Here is a 15,287-nt window from a genome sequence, read left to right as displayed (position 1 = left end):
CTAATTCAGAGTAAACAGCCATTTGGGAGGGAGAACACAGAGGATGACAATATCAGAGATGGAGAGAAGGAAGCTTGAATTCTGTCTTGGTATAAAAAAAGGAAGAAAAATATGGTTCATGAGAAACTCAGTGGGGCCTGAATAGCCATTGAGTGGTTTCACTAAACAGATAGACTTGATCTGAGTGTTCCACATATGGGATTCAGGAGCAAGATGCCTCTCAGAAGCATCTGGACTTGCCTGCTTGTTATGGTTGCTGGAAGGCAGAGAGTTTATATCGTTCATTTCTTTATTCCAAAAGCCAGTTTTTGGGAAGAGGTCCATTGTTTTTCTGAGAGCTCATCACATTTATTTTTGTTACCCCGTAGTAAAACATCCTAAGGAAGAAGAGAAAGACAAATTTTATATCCTCAGCTCAGTGTAAACTCCTCCATGCTTTGGATTCATAAAGTGCAGTTTGTGTCTGACACGGATATCTAGGAGAAAGAAGTGCTTCTAGTCGATGTTTGATCATCTTACTCTTTCCACTAGAATTACTCTGACTACCATTCCCTGACAGTGAATCATTAGATTCCTGAGTCAATGGGTGTGATTAGCAGGCAGTTCTCTTTTGTATTATTTCTTAATTTTTTTAACATTTTTTTTGCCCTTTTAGTTGGATATTTCTTTTTTTTTTCTTTTCTTTTATTCAGAGATGGGGACCAAACCCAGGGCTTTGCACTTGCTAGGCAAGTACTCTACCACTGAGCAAATCTCCAACCCCTAATTGAATATTTATATATTTTCATTTCAAATGTTATGTTTATATTCAGTTTCATTTCCACAAGATCCCTAAGCAGTCCCCCTCCTATGACTCTATAACCACACTTATTACCCCTTGACTTTCCCATTCACTAGGAGTCAAACCTATGGATGACCAAGGGCTTCTCCTTCCTTTGGTGCCCTACAAGTCCTTGCTCTGCTACATATGCAGATGGAGACATAAGTGTGTCCATGTACAGTCTTTGAACATTGGTTTAGTACCAGGTTTGTTGGCATCTTTGTTCTTATTGAGTTGAAAGACCCTTCAGCCCTTGTAATCCTTACTCAAAATCTACCAACAAGAGTTCCGTTTTCAGTTCACTGGTTTGCCACTGGCATTCACTTTTGTATTTGACATGCTCTAGCTGAGTCTCTCAGGAAGGATCTATATCTGGTTCCTGGAAGAATGCACTTATTACGTTCATCTATCTTATCTAGATTTGTTACTCTCTCTCTCTCTCTCTCTCTCTCTCTCTCTATATATATATATATATATATATATATATATATATATATACTGATATATACTGTATATATATATTTGGTGGCTTCTATAATTATGACGTTAGGTGGAATATTGCCATGGATACTGCACAATTAGCTCAAGAATGTAGAATCAACAAATGACAATGCCAAATAGACTCCCTCCTGTTCTTAAGAACCTATTAAATTTGAGGTATACCTGGACCTCACTCATTCCTCTCCCTTCCCATCCTCCTGAATCTTATGTTTGGCCTAAAGAAAGAATCATGGTAAAACATCCAAAACCCTCAAGACTGGCCGAGGGAACACAGGAAGGTAGATATTAGAAACTGATATCTAATGGAACTACAATACTGTATTCTATAGTCTATGTTGTCCTTTGTGTTACTGATGTCTGGTAATTTTAGGAAAAAATAAGGATTTGGGAGTTTATCTTTTGAAAAGAGTACACAATATTTACACTGTTATATTCACTCTAAAAATGACCCCCTTTGTTACCAAAATCATTGGAAAAAATTTAATTGAAAAGAGGAATATTTAAGTTCACATACGGGAAAAAATATATAGAGTCCTATACCAAGGAATGTACAATAGGAAAACGTAATACAATTTTCATTCAATTAAAGGTCTGCAAAGAAAATCCTGGTCTTTGGGAAACAGAGAAACCTAACAAATTGAATTGTATCTCACAGGAATATACCTGGAAATAGAAATATCCAGAAGAATCTCCTCCACCTTATGTTCCCAGAACTTTTCTACCTATGCCAAGCCCCTGACAAAGTTTTTCCATTCAGAGCATGTAACCACTAATGAAGCAAAAATAAGTCTCTACCTTCAGAGAGTTGTAGTATGTATAGGTTTTCACTGTGTCACTGGAGACACTCCTGTAAAGGGCACCCTCGAATCTGGTTAATATAAGGGAAAGCTGTTCCCCAGGTAGGCTATGGCAGTTCTCAGTGACATTATCATTACACCTTCCCTGAAAAATGTTTTGTATCCTGGAGAGCCATTGCTTCGGCTGTGATGTCAAAAGTGTTGTTGTGTCTGCAACTGCCTCATTGATATTCTTTCAGTATCTCTAAGGTTTACTAATTTGCTTCCAATTCAGAGTAAACAGCCATTTGGGAAAGAGAACAAAGAGCATGATGATATCAGACATGGGGAGAAGGAAAGTGGCTTTCTGTCTTGGTATAAGAAAAGGAAGAAATATGTCAACAATGGGATAGATCAGTCATTCCTGGGTAGGAGTTGAGTGGGATCGCTGAAGAGATAGCCTCGTCAGAGCCTTCCACATATGTTAATCAGGAACAGGAACCTCTCAGAAGCATCTGTAATTCCCTGCTTGTTATGGTTCCTGGTAGTCAGAGGGTTTATATCATTATTTTCTTTCTTCCAAAAGCCTGGTTTTGAGAAGGGCACAGTTGTTTTACTGAGAGCTCATGGCTTTTATTCCTTTTGGCTCATGTTTGTAAAGAATTTAGTTCTTGATAACTTGAACCCTTCAGGTCTGTAGGAAGGCACATCACTTTTGTCACAGTGTTAGAATCAGTTGCTCACCGTTACTATTAGTAATACTACTCGCTGGGGACAGCACACATGATAGTTTACCTTTGGCCAACACTTAGTTTCCAAACAACATCCTTCGTATTTTATCACTTACACAAACATGAAATCTTATTACTGTCTTCATATTCATTGAATTTTATCACTATTCACTCCATCCATTATTACTATCTTTGTCTCAAGAGTTGTTTCTTGTTTATCGTACAACAGTGTGCATCTACCCTGAGCTTTTTCTAACCACAAGTCTGTGCAATGTGGTTTCCTTCTGTTCCCCTTTCTTCAAACCCTCCCCCTCCATAGTAAACAGTATGTTCAATGATGTTGCACCTTAATTGTTGGTTACTTCCTATCTTGTCTTTCTCCCCATGCTCATTCAGTTGAATCCATTACTCTTTGGACACATCTGTTGCGTAGGGAGCTCTTTCCCAGGGTGTCAATTTGCCTTATTCTTTCCCTTCATTTAGATCTCTGTTTAATGCTGTATTCTCAGTGAGGCATTAAGTGAGCACACTACATTATATGGTCTCCTCTCTATTTTTCTATCCCTTTAGCCATATTAGTTTTCTTCAGATGCTTGTGACATGACAGTGCATCACATACTCCTGTCTCTACTTGCCACTAATATGTAAGAAATAGTTGTACTTGGTCTCAAACACCTTTATTGCTGGACTTTTGTCTCTAATCACTAGAATACTACATGCAGCATAAGAGAAGTTTAACAATATTTGGAGAAGTCTGAATGGATTGAAGAGAAAACCAATTGAAATTAAGTGATGTACAGAACTTTATTATTTCTTGGATGCTTTTTCCTCAGAATTGCCTACTTTATATCACAAAGTTATAAACCTATTTGCAAGGCATTGCAGGAACTTTCCAATTGACTGTATGTTTTCATTGTATTTTTAGAGTTTTGTAGCTAGAAAGACAGGTCAGCCATTACAACCAAAACTTCAAGGTCCTCCTTCCCACTAGTTGCTAAAAAGTATTATGCACACAAATCATACAATTTAATATTGCTGAGTTATGATAATTTTTAACCAGTTTCTGTGCATGTAGGGTAATTATAGTTTACGTGTCTAGGATACATGAAACGTCTACAGTACACACGACCAACCAGATTACCAAGCTGCCATGGAAAGAGCAGAACTCGGTCTGACTTTCAGTTCCAGGTCCACCATTTATGGGTTGTTTTGGTCCAATAGAAAATTCTTCTTTTCTACAGCAGTTTCCTCATCTATTCAATGAACTCAGTACCTTAAATATACAGGATTATTATAAATTTATCTTTATTTGTTCATCTATAAGTAACTTAGAACCTGAAGTTTTTGTATTATCCATAAATGTAAATGTGACCCCTGCACAGTTAGAATATCAGAGGAACAAGGCAGGCATTGTTCCCTTTTGTTTTGAGGCTGGGTTTCTCTATTGTTTACCTCGGCTATGCCATTCAAGCTGGCCTATAGGTGTCTAATATTCTCCTATCTCACCCTGCTATCCAGTGGATGGAGCACAGGGATTATAGATTCATGTTATAAAATCTTGCTTTTTATGTGGATTTCTTGCATTCAAACTCAGATCCTCACACTTGCACCTTAAGCTCTCTGCTCACTATGCTATTTCCCCAGTAAACCCGCAAGTCACCTTTATGTGACTTGAACACATAGGAACTGCCCTTGACCGCAATGAGTCTTTAGACAAAAAAAAAGGGTTTGGGCGTACAGAGGAAGGAGAGGGTTATGTAGTTCAGTAGCAAAATGATTGCCTGTCTCAAATGGACTCCTGAGTTCAGTCCCCAGTACTGAAAAACTAGGAGAAGTCAATCCTTAAGAGTTAAATAAGTCAGGAAAAAAGCAGATTTCTTTCTTTTCATGTGAATTAAAGGAAAGGGAGATTTTGGGTTTTTTTTTATTTTTTTAACTTATTTGACAAGCTAAGTTTTTAGTAAACATAGACTGTATTACTCTGAGTTTATTTTTAATGCATGCAGTTTATATATCTAACATTGTGCATTACACTCTAACCTCAGAACCTTTTTTTGTTTGATTTTTGTGAGTATTGGTGAGGGGTAGGGTAAACAGATAAGGCCAGCTGTCTGTCTTTATTTAACTCCACTCAGGTACTGAGAAGATAGCACTGTTGAGAGTCAGAGAGAAACACAGCAGCGGTAAAGCAAGTACAAGCAAGATTCTTTTCATTTTGCATTCACATAAAAATTATGTGAAAAATTGCTATGGTCTCTCAAGGGAACATGACCTAGTGTTCAATAATTTTCAATAAAAAATCTCATATCCCAGAGTTTTAATTTCATAAAAATAATTTTTTCTATACAGATTTTTGTTTTTCAGTTTTTCTTCTATTAACCTTTGCTCAATTTAAAATAATCAAATTATGCCAGATTTCACTTATGACTTAACAATTGCAGTAGACTTAAGTGTATAAAATAAGCACTTGTAAATTAATGGTAGGACTATTGATTGTTGAAATCCTTTTTGAGAATAATTGGTAGTATATGTAAAATGTTAAAAAAATTTAATTATATTGTTTTTTATAAATGTACAACCTAAGAGGCTACAATACAAAGAAATATTTTTGTGCCAATGTGCCTACAACAGTAGCAGCCTCGAAGCCTCTCACATAGCCATATATTTGGAGTGTACAGGAGTTGTGTTGCTCTGTATAGTGGCACATCTTGGCAGTAATACTGGAAGTGAAAGGTAGGCATAGCACTTCAGAGTGTTGCTAGGCACTATTTACCAAAACGGAGGTAACCTATGTTTGTGGGCAGTAACCTATGAACCTCTCTAGGAATAGAGATAAGTGCATACACCTACGTATAAGCACTCGAGAACATTAGTAACTGTACTATGTTTATGTCCCCAAACTGGAACAATACAAAGTTCTATCAACAATGTAATAGATGTTTTGTTTTGTTTTGTTTTTTTTCCAATGTGATGGTGTGGAGAAGAGAGAGGAATGAACTGAAGCCACATACAGGGACACAGATGAAAGTTTATAACTGAGGTTTATAGAACATGAAACTAACCATTTAAAAATAAACAAAAGAAGCCAAACTCCAAAAATACACTTATTTCATTTAGCTCACAAAAAGATTGACAATTCGTATTAGAAGACAGTTCTTACCATGGCTGGAAAGGGATGTAAAGCGCAGGCACTGTTTTGTGATGAGTTTCAACAGTGATTTAGGACCCAAAACAACAAAAGAAAACATATCCACCAACTGGACTCAATGCAGCAAAGATTATAATGAAAAGATATAGAATAGACTTCTGTTTGGGGCATTGTTTTTTTTTTTTTTTTTTTTGAGTTCACTGACATGTTCTGATTTGTAAATATTTTACATACAAGTCCAGAAGGCTCTGGAACCAGATTACTGAAATTAAATATTTGTGTCCTTAGATGACGTACTTGATTTAACTCTGTTTCTTCATTTAGCTCCTGTAAAATCATGTATGTTTTTACTGTGAAAATAAAATTATACACAGCAAGAAACATAAAACATCACTTAGCCCAAAAGATGCTAATGAATGTTAGTATCCTCTCACTAAGATTTTAAACTATGTGAGAGTTTAGAATAGAACAGTATGCAGCTTTTATTATATGGATCCATTATTCACAGAGGTGGTATTCTTATTCTTAGATAGAAACTCCATGAACTCAGCTTATTCCATAATTACTTGAGTTTTTTTGCGGCCCTCTCAAATCAGCCATCAGTCAAGACCGTCTACCAGAGACACAGTCACAACACATTCTCAATAGGGGTACCTCTTCCCAGGTCACTCTACGTTATGTCAAGTTGACCAGACAGAATTAGAAATTTTGGAATGTTGGAGCAAATCCGTGAGTGGCAAACAGTTAAAACAGTTAATCTTAAGATGGAATTTCAATGTCAACTTCAATATTTTATTACTTTCCCACTTTGTAATTACTTCTTTTAGTGAAATGAAGTGTATAAAAGATGAACACTCCTTCTTTGTGTGTGTGTGTGTGTGTGTGTGTGTGTGTGTGTGTGTGTCAGATTCCTGTATACAGGTATACCCAGCATGTGTACATGAAAAAGCCCAAAAGAGGATAACAGATGTCTTTCTTATCCCTGCTTTATTCCCTTAGGCCAGGTTGCTCACTGAACTTGAGGCTGATTATTTTGCTAGGCTGCTGGTTAGTGAACTTTCCCGGCATGACTGGCTTCATGATACAGCACTAAATTATAAGTATCTATGACAAAGCCTGTTTTTATATGGTGCAAACTCACTTTGTCATGCTTGCTTAAGCTGTTTTTTGACCTCAGAATTAACTATTTTACAAGAAGATGTCAATATTGTTATACAATCTACCTAAACCTTTTATTGTCTTAGAAGGGAGCCCAGTCACAAATTTCTATTGCTCCAGCTGTCGACAACTACAGAACTTTTCTGTCTTTATGGATATACCTCCAGTAGATAGTCCATGTGATTGAAGTCTTGTGGCATTTTCACTTAGTGTGTTCTCAATATTCATTTACGTTGTGGCATCAATCCGTACTACGTTCCACATATCACTTTTTGTTTATCCATTCGTCCATTCATAGACTCTTTGGGTCTTCTAAACTTAAAATTTTTCATTGTTTCTATTATGATATTAGGACCTATGGGCATATGCTTGCTATGGCTCACATGTATTGATCAGAAAACACTGTACGGGTGACGTAGGTGAGTTGTTTCCCTCCTATTGGGGCGAGAAATGGAACCCAAGTAGGTGTGCAGGCTTGGGGCATGTTTTACTTTATAGGAAAGCATCTTATTTTCTTCTATAGAGGTTATACCGCTTTCCATTACTACCAGTAATGTATGAGGGTGCTTTTACGTCCATCCAAGTGGATGTGAGGTATTGTCTTAGTTTTTAAGTTGCATTTTCCTAATAACTTATCATTTTAAGCATTTTTCTTTTAGACCAGTATGAGAACAGATGATATTTCTATTGACCAAGAGGAAACTGAGAACCAGAAATTCTAAATCAAATAATTTCACCTACTAGGATTTGATATTTGATTTATATATTTGATTTCAAAGCAACACTTTTTCTGACCTGTTATTTTTAAGTTACTAAATATTTTTTTAAAAAAATGATTATATAAATTAAGGAAATATAATTTCGTTGAGATGAAATGAAAGAGCACAGTAGGTGCTGGGAAAAAACCCACTTTTTAAAAGGTAAGATGCATTAGGACTGAAGTGGGAGTAGTGTAGCATAGGTTTGGGAAAAGTAATTTGGAGAGTAGATGTCTTTAAGAGCTTTAATTTGCAGAGCTAAAGTGTTTGAATATCAGAATTGTAGGAAGTGGAGATCAATAGTGTTCCCGAGTGGTGTGAATGGGCATATAAGCAACATAGTACTTGAGAGCACCAGCTTCGTGCACAGTTATAAAAGTTGCAGCCAGGTGTGGAGGCAGAGGAAGATGGGTACCTTCAAGTACAAGGCCAGGCCAACCAAATGTTACATTTAGCTCAATAATCCAGAGCAAATTCCTCAACCTTTCTGTGCTCTTGTTTTCTCCATCAACATAGGCATAATAATTTAAATTCATGAAGCTATTATAATGATTTAAACTATTTTACATGTAAATGTACCAAGAACAAAGTAAACTCTTAATGTTTTAAACATTCCATAGATGTCAACTATTATTATGTGACATTTGCCTTGTGTTTTGTATCTTTTCATTTTACAACAAATCTGTGCAGTAGAAGTAAGTGTAATTAGTGTAATGACAGAGACAGCAAAGTAGAAGAGGTTGTATCATATAGAAAGCTCCCATTGACTAAACTAGTCTTATACTAGGCATGGCACATATTTAATGCCAGGATACAGAAGGCAGAGGAAAGATGATCCCTGTGTTTGAAGCCAGTCTGGTCTACATAGCATGCTGCAGGATTGTCATGACTGCATGTCTCAAACAAAAACCAAGTCTGGTCTTACTGTTCAATGCCATTTAAACCTGCTGTTTTATACTTTAGAAAAAGAATGAAAATTAAAAAAATCATATAGAACTATGGAATAACATGATTAAAAAAGTTTGATAGAAATTAATCTAATGGAACTCTGCAGCATAAAGAGGTAGAAGAAATATGCCTAGATGCATATTTATTGACTATTAAGATTATCTATATACAGATTGTCTTTGTAGAAATATTTTGTCCTAGGTCTGTGACTTAGAGAATTATGAGAAAAGATATTTAAAGGGAACATGGTAGATAACTAACCAATATATTTCTTTCAGTTGTTTATAAACTTGAAATAGATAGAACTGTGTGGTCCTTGATAAGAATCTACTGTGGTAGCTATCTTCTGATTGAATTCCTTTTTCTACTGAGCATCAACACAAATGGTTGGAGACAAGCTGGAGTAAATCATTTCCTCACCTTTTAACTTAATTCAAGAAACAATTTGTCTCATCATCATCCCTTTGAGGTAGTACAGCACAGAGTCTTGTGAACATGTCCTTGCTAAAAGAATGGCCAGCTCACTAGGAGTCTCCTGAGTGTTCTCCGCTCTCACAGAGCATCTGACTTACTGGTACTCCATAGATGTACTCCACTCTGAGTGACTGAATGCAAGGGTGTTCATGAATAACCTGATCAGTGCTCAAGTCAACCTCCCACTAGAGGATTATTGAACTGTGCATCATTTTATATATATTTGTTTATTAAAGGCTATTCTGTGTAATGATAATGAGGAACTTTCTCTCTTTTGTCTTCCCTCTGCTTTACAGATTGCTGAATTCCTGGTGATATTATGGTTCCTGAGTCTTCTGCCGTGCTTCTTTGCTCCAATTGGTATCATCCCAATATATGTGTATTCACTTGCGCTTTATGGGTTTATGCACTTCTTTCTTATCAACCCCCCAAAAAACTTTCTACTATAAATCCAGATTTTGGTTGTTTAAACTTCTGGTAAGTCTAGAAGGCATGCACAATATTTTGAGCATAGTACATTAGCACTGACTTCCTCAAATTCCTCACTGGACTGTTGGATTGCACAGCCTTAGAGGGAGGATTCACATTGGGACAAGGGAATAGTGCCCAGATTCAGGAGTAAGTGCTTTTGTTGGATACCAGATATACTTGAACATTTATAACATGGAAGTCAGATAGTGAATTGATTGTATATATTATAATTAATTAACCAGTGTGGTAAAATATAGCACTTTTTTTTCTAAAGAAAAGAGAGTCAGGCAGAGTGTTATTGTATAATCCCTTACTTAGAATTTGAAGGTAGAAGGATCAGAAGTCCAAGGCTACTTTATACTGCATTTACCTCAGTATTCTCTTAGATTTCCTCTAACTATAAATCCCTATGAAGTGTTTATTTTTGTCTAAAACATATATGTGAGTGCCTACATATATGTATATGTATGGGTACCACATATGTGGTTGGTATTCATGAAAGCCTAATGAGTGTGTCTGATCCCTGAATTTTGAGTTGTAGACAGTGGTGAACCAAGCATGGGTGATGGGAACTAAGCTCCTTTCTCCACAAAATCAGCAGTACATAACTATAGAGCCACCGATCTAGCATTTCTATAAACTTATTTCTAAATGACGGTTTTGGAAGATTCAGAAAGCTTACTGTGATGATGTTGCAATAGCAGGAAGGTATAGATGCGTACTTTGTGAGCAGTGCCTCGGTGAGTCCTTTTTTTTTTTTTTTTGAGTAGGAAGCCATCATTTCATGCATAATTACTTTCTCTGATGAGTAGAATGATCCCTGTTGAATGGATGGGTATCTAGGTCTGAACTGTGTGATGATAAATTTAGACTGATTGGTTGAATAGGCTAGAGTGAGGTATAAAAAGGATTAACACACTAGTAAACGTCTTCTTTGAAGAAGTGATTTGTTGCTTTTATAATATCATTACTAAAACAGAAGTGTTATAGGGTATAGGTCATTTAAAATCAGTTCGACTATTTACTCAAACTTCCTTTATAAAAGTATTCCCTAAAATGTATGTCAGAGTATTAACTTAATGTTTTCACCATAGTTTTATTTATTGAAAATGTTTGTAAACTTTTGTCCTAAAATAAATATCTTATTTCCCTTTTTTCTCCATTATTTTTACTGAAAAATACTTGGTCTTAAAAAAAAGATTGCTCAACATTTATATTCATAGTTGTATCGGAATCTTTATAATTGACTTATGCTACCTTCTTTCCCCCCAAAAAAAATTAAGAAATTTAAGTACTATCTTTCTGCAAAGTTACTGTGTCAAATATAGTGCATTCTATTTATACTAAGGAAATCTTTTGTCCTCTATCCTATCATTTTTTGCCCCAACTAGGAATCCAATTAGATAGCACAAAGTCCCAGACTTTCCAATAGTAATATTACCTCATTCTTCTAGTAAGCTAACTAAAGTTTTAAAATAGAGTCCTTAGTTATATCATTAGCGATCAATTTGTTTGGTTTTGTTTATTTTTGTTGCTGCTGCTGCTGTTGTTGTTATTTTTCAAGGCACGTATTTCAGTGTGGCCCTGTTTGTCTGAGATCAGGATCTACAGAACAGGCTAATCTTGAACTCACCCAGATCTGCTGCCTCTGACTCTAAAGGCATGTGCAATGAGTGCCTGGGCACAGATCAGGTTTTACTAATTTTTTTGAGTAAAATTGTGTGTGCATGGACATGAACTCAAGGGACCTGGAGAGTGTTCAGTGGTTATCAGCACAGGCTGAGGATCATAGAATCAAAATATATCGGCTCCAGAGACCAGTGTCTCAAAACTTGTCATTATTGTTTCCATAGCTAATTCAAACCTTATCTGTTATAGATGATATTCAAGATTGATTCATATTATATAGTCATGTATCCCTCTGAAGAGAAATGTTTATAGAATAAAGAGAAAGAACCAACCACATCTGAGGGCAAGCCTGCCATAGTTTCCCTGGTTGAATGTGTCTACTAAATAAAAAAAAAGGATACATCCAGAGAGCTGGGAATTTAAGCTCATTTTCAGAATTACTATAGTGTCAGAGGAATGCAATATTATCTATAAATTTTCTTCTGTAATGTAAAGAAAAGGGAGACTAAGAGGATAAAGTCAAAAGCTATCTCTATCCATTCTCCTCCACGCAGGTACCACTGGGTCCCCTGCACAACAACCAGTATCTGGTTCTCCTCTGCAATGACAGGAATTTTTTTTATAATTATAACAGGTTTAAAGAGAACCAGTAAAGTTGAATTTGTGTTAATGTGAATAACAAAGGACTATCTTAGGAAATACTAAGAGAAAGTTTACCGTGCCGTTACACACTATGATCCTGGCCTTACTGAGTAAAGGCAGGAGAATTTCAAGTTAGAGGCCAGCCTGGGGTACATAGTGCAGCCTGTCTCAATCTACTCCCCTTAAGAGAATTGTTATAAGAATTGAGCTATACCCATTTATAAACTCGAAGAGAATATATTGCATGAGTTAGTTGCTTAACAACACATTTATCATTATTTTCAGAATAGTTGTCAGAGGTGACTTTTGTGGAAATGTTAAGGCCAACACAGTCATTACCATTACATTAGTGAAATCAATATTATATAGTCTGTGGGTGCAGTCAAGTGGTAGAGTGCATGCCTCATATGCATAAGATCCTGGGCTTGAAACCCAATGCTCTAAGAGTGTCATTTAGGTTAGAGAATGCAACAGGCCTCAGATGATCACACTCCCTGCCTGTTTTTCTCTCCCTGATTTTGTGAGACAGGGTTTTTCTGTGCAGCTGTCCTAGAACTCACATTGTAGACCAGGCTGGATAACAATTCAGAGATCTGCATGCCTCTTCTTCCATCTTTTGGAATTAAAGGCATGAGCCACCACTGTCTGTCCCTTCCTGTCTTTTATAGGCAAAGAAGAGCTTTGTAGTCAGCCAAGTGTACCCTGTCCAACAAATGATTTGTAGTCCAACACCGGGTTGCCTCTTGTGCTTACATCACTTATTTTTCTTACTCCGTAGCACAGGCTAGCCTCAAACTTGTTGCACTGCTGCCTCAGCCTTCTAAGTGAAGGCCTACAGGAACGAACCACTATGGCTAGCATATTCTCCCTCCACTTGGTTTCTGCTTTCCCCAACGACAACCACACACTCTTCCACTGTTTACCTTCCGATTTTGCATTCAACTCCTTCCTACTTTACTGGGTTACACACCCTCGTTGTCTGGGCTTAGTGTACATGTGTTATTTATTGGTTTCCTTTGTAACAGCAGTCATTCTGAATGGTCAGCGTTGCAGTAGAGAACTGATTCTATATTTTCTCATTTTTTTCCTTTCTTTTTCTCATTTTTGAGTATTTACTGCTGCCTTTCATAAGGTAGGCTTTGCCAATTTCTGGATGGCCGATCAGCTGAACAGCCTGTCAGTGATTCACTTGGACCTGGAATATATGATCTGCTTTTACAATTTGAACTTAAATGGGATGAGAGTAAGGGCCTGTTGCCAAATGATCCGCAAGATATAGTATGATTTTTTATTCACACTAGTGAATGCCAGCATAAACAAAGAACTGTTGGGAATGATAACAACGACAGTGAATGTCATGATGAAATCTCATCCAATAGCATTACACACGGAATTAAATGTGCTTGGCACCCTGTTAGCAATCTCCTTATCTGAAATCATTTATTCGGCATTTAAGTTGTGTTAGGATTTTAGTCAACCTATTGCCAAAACATTTACATCTTACATTTAAAGAATTCTGCAGTTATATCTCAATGTTCATATGTGTTGGTAGCTGTATCACAACTGCTAGAGTGCCAGCAGCTTGTCCTAATAGAAATGCTCAGGATGCCATTGTAGGAGCCAGTGGTCCAAGTACTGATTGCTTAGAATCAGGTCGAATGCCTGAGAAAGAACATCCTGGTCAGTTCAGAAGTCTTGACCTTATTGTGGCTCTTTACCCATACTTAGGTGACACCAAGTTAATTTAGTTAGGAAGTTTGCATTAATTACAAAGATCTAAATGTAGAGAGACCTAGCATGTACTCACAAAAGATAATGATAAATTGGGTATGGCAGGCCACCACTCACCTGCAATCCCAGCACTGAGGAGGCTGAACCCATAGGATGGCCAGTCATCCTGGGGTGCATAAATGAAATCCTGTCCCCAAAACAAAAACTACTGCAGAGCAGCAATAAAAAACAATAATGAGCCATAAGCATTCTATGATTATGAGGAGGCCATAGAGCGTGTGCTCTGGGTGTATGTTTATAGTAACTTGCCACTTACAAAGCTGTCTCAGTACCCGTAATATTTCTACATTTTCCTATGTTTAAAGTCATAGAACAAAGCATGTGTTTTTCTTCCTTTTATTCATAGACTCTTTTCCTATAGTTTTATTACACTTGAAAAAAGTACAAAATTGTTTGTTTTGGTTCTAGGATATTCAGAAATCACAAAAAGAATTGCCCAGTAGTCACCTAAGCTTCTCTCATTTTCTCAGCCACTAAAGAGGTTGTGCAAGTAGTGTCTGCATAGGAGAAAGTGACTGTGAACCCACGGGTTAGGGTTTTATGGATATGCTGATGGGTAGTTGTACTGTGTGACTAAATGGTATGAACAGTTAATTTATTTGAATTGCAATATTGTTTTTGTTCTTCTTTGAAATCTTCACAGAACCAGAATTTTGCAGCAGAAATACATACAGAGTGCGAGCCACTGTTCAGTGCATTCCTGCTTGGCTTCGCTTCATCCAGTGCCTGTGCTGGTATCGTGACACAAGAAGAGCCTTTCCTCTTCCAGTAAATGCTGCCTGGCAAATACTCTACAACTTTCTTCACCCTGACATTTCCAGCCCTTTACAACACTCACAAAGGTAGGCTGAGTTCTCCCATCTGAGCCCTTACTACTGCATTCTGTTGCCCTGGACTCTGCCATCACTGCTGCTGGTTGTGCTGAGGCTTCAGAACCCGGATATCTAACTTTAGCCTTGAATATAGTTTTAATCTCATTTCAATTAACAGTTATTATCACTAAGATTTTCAGTCAATTGGTAAGAATTGTGATGCTGTTTCAATCCTGTCTGTTGCTCAGTGGCTTTAACCTATGGGTGCCTTGGGTTTTAATTTAGTGGTTTAGAGTGTTGTTTTTTTTTTTTTTCTGTTTGTTTTTGAGGATTTTTTGTTGTTTTTCCTTGAGGGGGTTTGGGAGGTTGAAATTTCCTTGTTTATTAGTTAGGTTAAGAAATGGTTAGGTGCACAAGAATCCCTCTTCCAACCAAGTATTTAATATTTAAGTATTTTCTTTGATGAACATGTAAGGATTGTTTACAGACCATTTAACTGCAAATTGAGTTACTGATCGCTTCAGTTTCTCATTTCCATGGCATCCTGCTATGACTTGCTACTGATCTTCTGTTGGGAATAGAAAAAAAAAGTCTTTTAAGTTTAGAACCAAATGCAGACACTCATTTT

General features: G+C 36.8%; 1 long non-coding RNA gene across 1 annotated transcript; it reads left to right on the top strand.

Moving 5' to 3' along the window:
• Nucleotides 1-1,427: 1,427 nt before the first annotated feature.
• Nucleotides 1,428-14,742, top strand: LOC134484434 (uncharacterized). The gene is made up of 3 exons (XR_010061894.1): nt 1,428-1,599; nt 9,611-9,791; nt 14,491-14,742. It is a non-coding gene; the product is annotated as an uncharacterized LOC134484434 (long non-coding RNA).
• The last annotated feature ends 545 nt before the right edge of the window (nt 14,743-15,287 follow it).

This window comes from Rattus norvegicus, chromosome Y (genome assembly GCF_036323735.1).
Source record: "Rattus norvegicus strain BN/NHsdMcwi chromosome Y, GRCr8, whole genome shotgun sequence".
Classification (NCBI taxonomy): domain Eukaryota; kingdom Metazoa; phylum Chordata; class Mammalia; order Rodentia; family Muridae; genus Rattus; species Rattus norvegicus.
Note: the sequence above shows the minus strand (reverse complement) of the source record. Positions and strands in the feature narration are given on the sequence as shown.